General features: G+C 35.8%; 1 protein-coding gene across 3 annotated transcripts in view; it reads right to left on the bottom strand.

The window, feature by feature from the left end:
- Positions 1–10,809, bottom strand: part of LOC149804592 (gephyrin-like) — a 164,669-nt gene that overhangs the window by 98,375 nt on the left and 55,485 nt on the right. The window lies entirely within an intron of this gene.

Raw genomic sequence — 10,809 nt, 5'->3', positions numbered from 1 at the left:
TTCCCCATACTTATTTAAAAAGCATCAGGGATTTTGTGATATCTTTCTTATAGTTTGTCCATCTGTTTTTTACCATATCTCTTTATAAAATGCTGGGTCGAAATTCATGAAAATGTGTAGTTATGATGCCACTGTGGTAACCATCTGTGAGATGGTTGTCATTACAGGCCCCCTGGGAGGATGTCAATGGTCCAATGTAAACAAAATTTTAAATAGTTTGTTTGAAAATTTCAAGTATGTAGGAAAAGGCATCATATATTTATATAAAGTATTCTGCGTTATGACCCCTGATTTTTGTTTACAAGGGAGTGGGGATGAGTACAGGGGTTATGGGGAAGATACAGGAAGCAGGGGTGTTAAAATATGCAAATATACAGTGAAAAAAACATGGGAATTTGTGATGGCATGCACAACCTCTTCCGTCAACAAAAACAGGTCTTTCGATACAGGTAACCCCTCATTAGAGGTAATAACAATATGAATCAGTTGATCTGTGCATGAAAATCTGGTCTTCTAAACATGGTTTTCAGCATATCTTTTGAAATATTTGTTAAGTTTCAATATTTAAAACAAAAACTTAGCTGTATAGTATACACTCACTTATAGGTGGAGTCCAACTGCAAACTACATAGATCTTAATCTTTCAGTGCACAATGCAAAAGCAAATCTGTGTCTATACAGTTTGCAGTTGGACTCAACTTTTACCAACATAAAGATGATGCTTATCACAACTTTTGGACTTGTCACTCAAGGAAGGAAAAAAACAATCTTTCAAAGAACACAGACTTTTGTATACATTCTCAAAGACTACACACAATTTTGCTGCACAAAAGCCGGAAGGTCTGTTTGCATTTACTTTCTGTATAGACTCCTTTTCATGTACATGTGTCTTTTTATTATTTAGGTTTGACAGTAATATGGGAAGAACAGTAAATATGCCCATTAGTGACATGCACATGCCCATTAGTAAAGTGCAAATGCCCATTAGTGACATGCCCATTAGTAAAGTGCAAATGCCCATTAGTGACATGCACATGCCCATTAGTAAAGTGCAAATGCCCATTAGTGACATGCACATGCCCATTAGTAAAGTGCAAATGCCCATTAGTGACATGCACATGCCCATTAGTAAAGTGCAAATGCCCATTAGTGACATGCACATGCCCATCAGTAAAGTGCAAATGCCCATTAGTGATATGCACATGCCCATCAGTAAAGTGCAAATGCCCATTAGTGACATGCACATGCCCATTAGTAGCGCAATTGCCCATTATTGACATGCACATGCCCATTAGTAAAGTGCAAATGCCCATTAGTGACATGCACATGCCCATTAGTGAAGTGCAAATGCCCATTAGTGACATCACATGCCCATTAGTAAAGTGCAAATGCCCATTAGAGACATGCACATGCCCATTAGTAAAGTGCAAATGCCCATTAGTAAAATGCACATGCCCATTAGTAAAGTGCAAATGCCCATTAGTAAAGTGCAAACACCCATTAGTAAAGTGCAAATGCCCATTAGTAAAGTGCAAATGCCCATTAGTGACATGCACATGCCCATTAGTAAAGTGCAAATGCCCATTAGTAAAGTGCAAACGCCCATTAGTAAAGTGCAAATGCCCATTAGTGACATGCACATGCCCATTAGTAAAGTGCAAATGCCCATTAGTGACATGCACATACCCATTAGTAAAGTGCAAATGCCCATTAGTAAAGTGCAAACACCCATTAGTAAAGTGCAAATGCCCATTAGTGACATGCACATGCCCATTAGTAGTGCAAATACCCATTAGTGACATGCACATGCCCATTAGTAAAGTGCAAATGCCCATTAGTGACATGCACATGCCCATTAGTAAAGTGCAAATGCCCATTAGTGACATGCACATGCCCATCAGTAAAGTGCAAATGCCCATTAGTGACATGCACATGCCCATCAGTAAAGTGCAAATGCCCATTAGTGACATGCACATGCCCATTAGTAAAGTGCAAATGCCCATTAGTGACATGCACATGCCCATTAGTAAAGTGCAAATGCCCATTAGTGACATGCACATGCCCATCAGTAAAGTGCAAATGCCCATTAGTGACATGCACATGCCCATCAGTAAAGTGCAAATGCCCATTAGTGACATGCACATGCCCATTAGTAGTGCAAATGCCCATTATTGACATGCACATGCCCATTAGTAAAGTGCACATTTCCATTAGTGAACTGCATATCCATTAGTGAAATGCACATGTCCATTAATGAACTGCATATCCATTAGGGAAATGCACATGCCCATTAGTGAAGTACCAATGTAATGCAGATTCCCATCAGAATCCAGAGTGCAAAGAACACTAAACACAAATCTGTACTCCTCAAAGTACAAGCCTTCTGCACATCTGTGAAGTACTGCATGTTCTTGGCATATTCTGGTCATTCTCAAATAGTTATTTTTGCAATTCAAAATAGGAATTTTCAAGATTTTCATTAATTTTGTTTGTCATGCTTTATAATACATTACTATTAGAGCTGAGCATTGCCAGTGATATTGTCCCACAAAAGCTGTCTTCAGTATAATGGATATCACAATAGTATTGCATACATAAAATGAATTATATACCTGTGAGTCCATGTTTTTAAAACAAACATTGCCTAAATCATTACATATATCCACTCTATGCTATGCTCAATTCCCAAAACAAATGAAAACAGTTGCTTCCCTTTCATTAATTGTTTACTTAACATTTAGATACACTGACATGATTTTTAATACATATTTATTATATTCTGCCAGAAAACTGCACCTTGTGCATGACATCATGCAGTGATGGTGCCTTAATTAAGACCCCAATGGCCAAAGTACCTTGTTCCCTGCGAGTGCACTTTTAAAGCAACTTTACAGTATTCAACTGCTGATGTGGTCTAATCAGGACAAAATCATAAAGTCCACTCAAGCTTTGGGAACTAAATACAGCATGTGCTGATGCGATTTTTCTGCTGAAACTTACATGTACATTGAGCACAAACTGCAAAATGCCTAGTTGGTAGGGCACTTGCATGTTTTCAGTTTTGTTTTGAATTGATCTGTCTTTGTATATTCTGAGAGCATCTTGGATAGTTAAAGGATGTGAATGTTCCTTTTTTAATCATGTTGACCAAATTATTTTATTGGATATATCTAAGTTGTTGTTGTTGTTGTTGTAGGGTTTAATGCCATTTTTCAGCACATGATAGGCTATACATGGCGGCCAGTATTAATGTATATCTAAGTTGTATATTTACTGAATATATCCAAGACAAATATTTAAACTGGGTGGAGGCATTTATCCCAGAAAAATATAGTATGCACTTTTAGAAGCAACAGATTAATAATCAGGAAAAGCATAAAAATTTAAACGTTACTCATGTGGAACAATGATTTACCAGAACAAATAAAAAATATACAAAGGGTATCATTTAAAAAATACTTTTTAGGATTACTAGCAATTGTTATCTTCTGATCAAATTCTTTGAATTTGGGGAAATAATTTTACTGGATTTATCAGCACTCTTATAACATTATTGGCTATATCATGTCGAGATAATTGAGGCAAAGTGTCTTTCCCAAAGACACAATAGCATGTAGATACCTGAAGTGATGTTGGTAGGTACTGAACCTGTGACCCTTGCATTATGAGTCTGACACTCAACGAACTGAGGTACCATGGCTAAAAAATTAGCAGTATAACAACTATTTATGCAGATACAATTGATACAGGTAATCAGTTTGCAAGTGTTATAAGTGGTCTTGTTGTTTACTTCATTCACAGAGATAGAAAGATGATAAGAAAATATTTCGTTTTGGAAAGTAAATACTGTTAAGCCTTTGTTTTCATCTACTATCATCCTGTATTGACAGCAGGTCCCCAGTTATTTTTAGATTTACTGATGCATTAATCTATTATCTTGTATTGACAACCTGACCATCCCCATCCCCCAAGTAATTTTGACATCTACTGATGCATCAATAATTCAAACCACTTTTAATTACCATGTTATTTGTCTCACTTTAAATTTGAATGATCTGCAAACTGAACAGCCCTTGATGTTAGATTATTGCTTATAGACATATCACATAACAGCCCTTGATGTTAGATTATTGCTTATAGACACATCACATAACAGCCCTTGATGTCAAATTATTGCTTCTAGACACATCACATAACAGCCCTTGTGCCAGATTATTGCTTATAGACATATCACATAACAGTCCTTTATGTCAGATTATTGCTTATAGATGCATCACATAACATCACGTGATGTCAGATTATTGCTTAGATACATCACATAACATCCCATGATGCCAGATCATTGCTTATAGATGCATCACATAACAGCCCTTGATGTCAGATTATTGCTTACAGATGCATCACATAACATCTCTTGATGTCAGATTATTGTTTATAGATTCATCAGATAAGAGCCATTGATGTTAGATTATTGCTTATAGACACATCACATAACAGCCCTTATGCCAGATTATTGCTTACAGATTCATCACATTACAGCCATTGATGTCAGATTATTGCTTACAGACACATCACATAACAGCCCTTGATGTCAGATTATTGTTTATAGATGCATCACATAACAGCCCTTATGTCAGATTATTGCTTATAGATCCATCATATAACACACCTTGTTGTCATATTATTACTTATAGATGCACCACATAACAGCCCTTGATGTCAAATTATTGATTATTGACACATCACATAACATCCCTTATGTCAGATTATTGCTTATAGACACATTATATGACAGCGCTTGATGTCAAATTAATGCTCATAGACTCATCACATTACAGCCCTTGATGACAGATTATTGCTTACAGATGCATCACATAGCAGCCCTTGATGACAGATTATTGCTTATAAATGCATCACATAACATCCCTTGAAGTCAGATCACTGCTTACAGACACATCATATAACAGCCTTTGATGTCGGATTATTGCTTACAGATGCATCACAAAACAGCCCTTGATGAGAGATTATTGCTTATAAATGCATCACATAACAGTCCTCTGTCAGATTATTGCTTACAGATGCATCACAAAACAGCTCTTGATGACAGATTATTGCTTACAGACACATCACATAACAGTCCTTTATGTCAGATTATTGCTTACAGATGCATCACATAACAGCCCTTGATAACAGATTATTGCTTATAAATGCGTCACATAACATCGCTTGAAGTCAGATCACTGTTTACAGGCACATCATATAACAGCCTTTGATGTCGGATTATTGCTTACAGATGCATCACAAAACAGCCCTTGATGAGAGATTATTGCTTATAAATGCATCACATAACAGTCCTCTGTCAGATTATTGCTTACAGATGCATCACAAAACAGCCCTTGATGACAGATTATTGCTTACAGACACATCACATAACAGTCCTTTATGTCAGATTATTGCTTACAGATGCATCACATAACAGCCCTTGATAACAGATTATTGCTTATAAATGCGTCACATAACATCGCTTTAAGTCAGATCACTGTTTACAGGCACATCATACAACAGCCTTTGATGTCGGATTATTGCTTACAGATGCATCACAAAACAGCCCTTGATGACAGATTATTGCTTATAAATGCATCACATAACAGTCCTGTCAGATTATTGCTTACAGATGCATCACAAAACAGCCCTTGATGACAGATTATTGCTTACAGACACATCACATAACAGTCCTTTATGTCAGATTATTGCTTACAGATGCATCACATAACAGCCCTTGATAACAGATTATTGCTTATAAATGCGTCACATAGCATCGCTTGAAGTCAGATCACTGTTTACAGGCACATCATATAACAGCCTTTGATGTCGGATTATTGCTTACAGATGCATCACAAAACAGCCCTTGATGAGAGATTATTGCTTATAAATGCATCACATAACAGTCCTCTGTCAGATTATTGCTTACAGATGCATCACAAAACAGCCCTTGATGACAGATTATTGCTTATAGACACATCACATAACAGTCCTTTATGTCAGATTATTGCTTACAGATGCATCACATAACAGCCTTTGATAACAGATTATTGCTTACAGATGCATCACATAACAGCCCTTGATAACAGATTATTGCTTATAAATGCATAACATAACAACCCTTTATGCAAGATTATTGCTTACTGACACATCATATAACAGCCTTTGATGAAAGATTATTGCTTATAGATGCATCACATAACATTCCTTGATGTCAGATTATTGCTTATAGATAATCACATAACAGTCCTTGATGTCAGATTATTGCTTATAGATACATCACATGACAGCCCTTATGTCAGATTATTGCTTACAGACGCATCACATAACAGCCCTTGATGACAGATTATTGCTTATAAATGCATCACATAACAGCCCTTGAAGTCAGATCATTGCTTACAGACACATCACATAACATCCTTTGATGTCAGATTATTGCCTATAGTTTCATCATATAACAGCCATTGATGTCAGATTATTGCTTAAAGACACATCACATAATAGCCCTTGATGTCAGATTATTGCTTATTGACACATCATATAACAGTACTTGATGTCAAATTAATGCTTATTGACTCATCACATAACAGCCCTTGATGACAGATTATGGCTTATAAATGCATCACATAACATCCCTTGAAGTCAAATCACTGCTTACAGACACATCACATAACAGCCTTTGATGTCGGCTCATTGCTTATAGATTCATCATATAACAGCCACTGATGTCAGATTATTGCTTACAGATGCATCACAAAACAGCCCTTGATGACAGATTATTGTTTATAGTCACATCACATAATAGTCCTTTATGTCAGATTATTGCTTACAGATGCATCACATAACAGCCCTTGATAACAGTTTATTGCTTATAAATGCATAACATAACAGCCCTTTATGTAAGATTATTGCTTATTGACACATCACATAACAGCCTTTGATGACAGATTATTGCTTATAAATGCATCACATAACAGTCCTTTACGTCAGATTATTGCTTACAGATGCATCACAAAACAGCCCTTGATGACAGATTATTGCTTATAGTCACATCACAGAACAGTCCTTTATGTCAGATTATTGCTTATAGATGCATCAAGTAACATCTCTTGATGTCATATTATTGCTTATATATGATCACATAACCACCCTTGATTTCAGATTATTGCTTATAGATGCATCACAAAACAGCCCTTGATGACAGATTATTGCTTATAGATGCATCACATAACATCCCTTGTTGTCAGATTATTGCTTCTAGATGCATCACATAACCACCCTTTATTTTAGACTATTGCTTATAGATGCATCAGAAAACAGCCCTTGATTTTAGATTATTGCTTATAGATGCACCACATAACAGCCCTTGTTGTCAGATTGTTGCTTACAGATGCATCACAAAACAGCCCTTGATGACAGATTATTGCTTATAGATGCATCACATAACAGCCCTTGTTGTCAGATTATTGCTTCTAGATGCATCACATAACCACCCTTTATTTTAGATTATTGCTTATAGATGCATCAGAAAACAGCCCTTGATTTCAGATTATTGCTTATAGATGCATCACAAAACAGGCCTTGATGACAGATTATTGCTTACAGATGCATCACATAAGATCTCTTGATGTCAGATTATTGCTTATAGATGATCACATAACAGCCCTTGATGCCAGATTATTGCTTATAGATACATCACATGACAGCCCTTATGTCAGATTATTGCTTACAGATGCATCACATAACAGCCCATGATGACAGATTATTGCTTATAAATGCATCACATAACAGACCTTGAAGTCAGATCATTGCTTACAGATGCATCACATCACATAACAGCCTTTGATGTTAGATTATTGCTTACAGATGCATCCCTTAACAGCATATGAAGACAACAAAAGAAAACAAAATATGGATGCACATGTATTGATAAACAGGCAAGTAGAAAAGTGATTATTGTATACATGTATGCCTTCTTATCTATTGATTGGGCACAAGTCTTGAAAGACAAGACTTTTAAAACACCTGGTTTGACTGATGTAAGTGTGACACCAAGCCTCACATTCTCATAGCTATCTGAGTGTAAATGTGACACCAAGCCTCACATTCTCATAGCTATCTGAGTGTAAGTGTGACACCAAGCCTCACATTCTCATAGTTATCTGAGTGTAAGTGTGACACCAAGCCACACATTCTCATAGCTGTCTGAGTGTAAGTGTGACACCAAGCCTCACATTCTCATAGCTATCTGAGTGTAAGTGACACCAAGCCTCACATTCTCATAGCTATCTGAGTGTAAGTGTGACACCAAGCCTCACATTCTCATAGCTATCTGAGTGTAAGTGTGACACCAAGCCTCATATTCTCATAGCTATCTGAGTGTAAGTGTGACACCAAGCCTCACATTCTCATAGCTATCTGTAAGTGTGACACCAAGCTTCACATTCTCATAGCTATCTGAGTGTAAGTGTGACACCAAGCCTCACATTCTCATAGCTGAGTGTAAGTGTGACACCAAGCCTCACATTCCCATAGCTGAGTTTATGTGTGACACCAAGCTTCACATTCCCATAGCTATCTGAGCATGAACTCTTTCACAGAGTCTATAAACTTTGTCAGTCCATAATTTTAATTAGAATAAAGCAGGATTCAAAGAACTTTTAAGATGTTTCTTAACTTATGGCCTATCATACAACTGCTAAATTTCCATGAGGTGGATCATCCTAAGTGTAAGATTTCACTCTCAAGTTTCTTGCTAATAAGACTTTTGAGAACACAGGGCCATGCCTACTATCAAATTAGGGGGTGGCATGATACACAGCCTATAATATGATACGAATATTAATGCATGTCAAAAAACTAGGCAAGCTACTAATAATTTACAGGCTGCTGAAGATTACAAGTAATTTTTCCAAGATGTGCATTCTCCACCTTTTGTATCAATGTGTCTATCAAAATGGCTACGTTTTTTATGCACTGGTGAATTGTTTCACTCTTGAACAGGTGCTCTGTTGAAGGCAGCATCTCACCTTTGAACGGTGTTATAATGATGCAGTTTTCTGCCTATTTGGTGAAACGAGAAATCCTTACATACCAGGATACAAATTTTACAGTTAAATCAAAGTTTTAGTTCAACACAACAAGTGATGTAGAAGACTTTCAAAAACTTTAACACAGAAACTTAATCCTATTGAACATTATGATGAAGCTCTGCCCAAAAGTGATATCTATGTCTCCCAATCCACAAGCCTGAAAATAATCAGTCACACAGTTTCATCTGACACCTATGGAATCTTAAGTGAAAATAACATGGCTTAGATAATCCTATTTAGTAATCTGATATCATGTCTTTAATTAAATCTACCAAGACTGGAATCAATCTTAACGTCAAATAGAAATGAAGTACAAATTAAACGGAACTAGTAGTGAGCTCCATTTCTAAATTTCTTCAAATTCTGCCGACTGGTTAAGGAACAAATTATTTAAAAGTTTTTTCTACTTCTACTATCTACAGCAAATATTTTAAGGCAGATTAACATCAAAGTAATATTATAGACCTTTCTTCCAAATTTTGGTCAAATTCTGTTGAGTGGTTTGCAAGAAGTTATTTGAAGGTTTCTCTATTTTTAGTAATAACAGCCATATTCAACCAAAGATCTGCTGTGCATTTTCTGTAGAAATTTTAAAGGCCTCTTCAGACAATAATACTTCTGATGAAAATGAATCAAGTTCAGCAATTAACAGTTCTGAGAAAAAATCATTTTCAGTTTTCTTTGTTTTTAGTAATAATGTGGATCAGTTTCACTTGTAAAAATTTAAGCTTTTAAAGTGTGGACACTTTGTCAAATTTGGTAAAAATAATGTTGAGAGGTTTTGATGCAGAAAGGTTTAAGATTTTTTTCTATTCTTAGAAGCAGTAGCCATTTTTTTAATGGTGGATTTGCTTAAGTTGTACAGTGCTGAAAGACCTTAAAGCCAGGATGCTGTCAACTTTGGTCAAATTCTGTTTAGTGGTCCTTGCAGAAAAGCCATTTAAAGGTTTTTCTATTTTAATAACAGTGTCGTTTTTACTGTGGAATGGCATCATTTATACAACAGTAAGAGATTTTACAGTAAATTTCTTGAAATTCCGTCCAGCAGTTTGTTTTACAAGTTGTCTGAAGTTTGTTTTAAATATGAAGTAAGGGTGACATATATTTGATGGCCAATTGGTACATATTGTACATAAATGAAATGGCCTTGTTGTCAAGATGCTGTCAAATTTGGTCAAAATCTGTTCACTGTTTTGTTGTTGTTGTTTTGTTTGTTCTTCTAATAAGTTCTTGATGGGTTTTTCTATATATTGTAATAGTGGCCATGTTTGATTGGGGTGTGGCATCATTTGTACAAAGGATTTTGTGTCAGATGCTCTCTGTTAAGCTGAAAATAGAAAATGTTCCTGGAGGATAGATGATGCTTAATTTGAAGCACCTAAATTGTTAATTTTATATTAACTAGAAATGTAGAACTGTGTTCAAGGAACACAGATACCCTGACCTTTTATGTAGTGGGACGTAAGATAAATACTGCTGGAGCTACAGTAATTTTATATGAAAAATTAAATATATTTAATTTGATTAAATCTGTGATTGTAACATGTCTGCCAATTAGTCAAACATCAGAATTCTCTGCATAAAAATACCATCATAAACTGTTGGAATGTTGACACCAATATGATATCATTCTAATGGAATTCTATACAAAGTTATTTTATTATTATATCTGATC

This window comes from Sinohyriopsis cumingii, chromosome 2, assembly GCF_028554795.1.
Source record: "Sinohyriopsis cumingii isolate HCF-2022 chromosome 2, ASM2855479v2, whole genome shotgun sequence".
Lineage (NCBI taxonomy): Eukaryota > Metazoa > Mollusca > Bivalvia > Unionida > Unionidae > Sinohyriopsis > Sinohyriopsis cumingii.
This window is presented reverse-complemented; position numbering and strand designations above follow the sequence as displayed.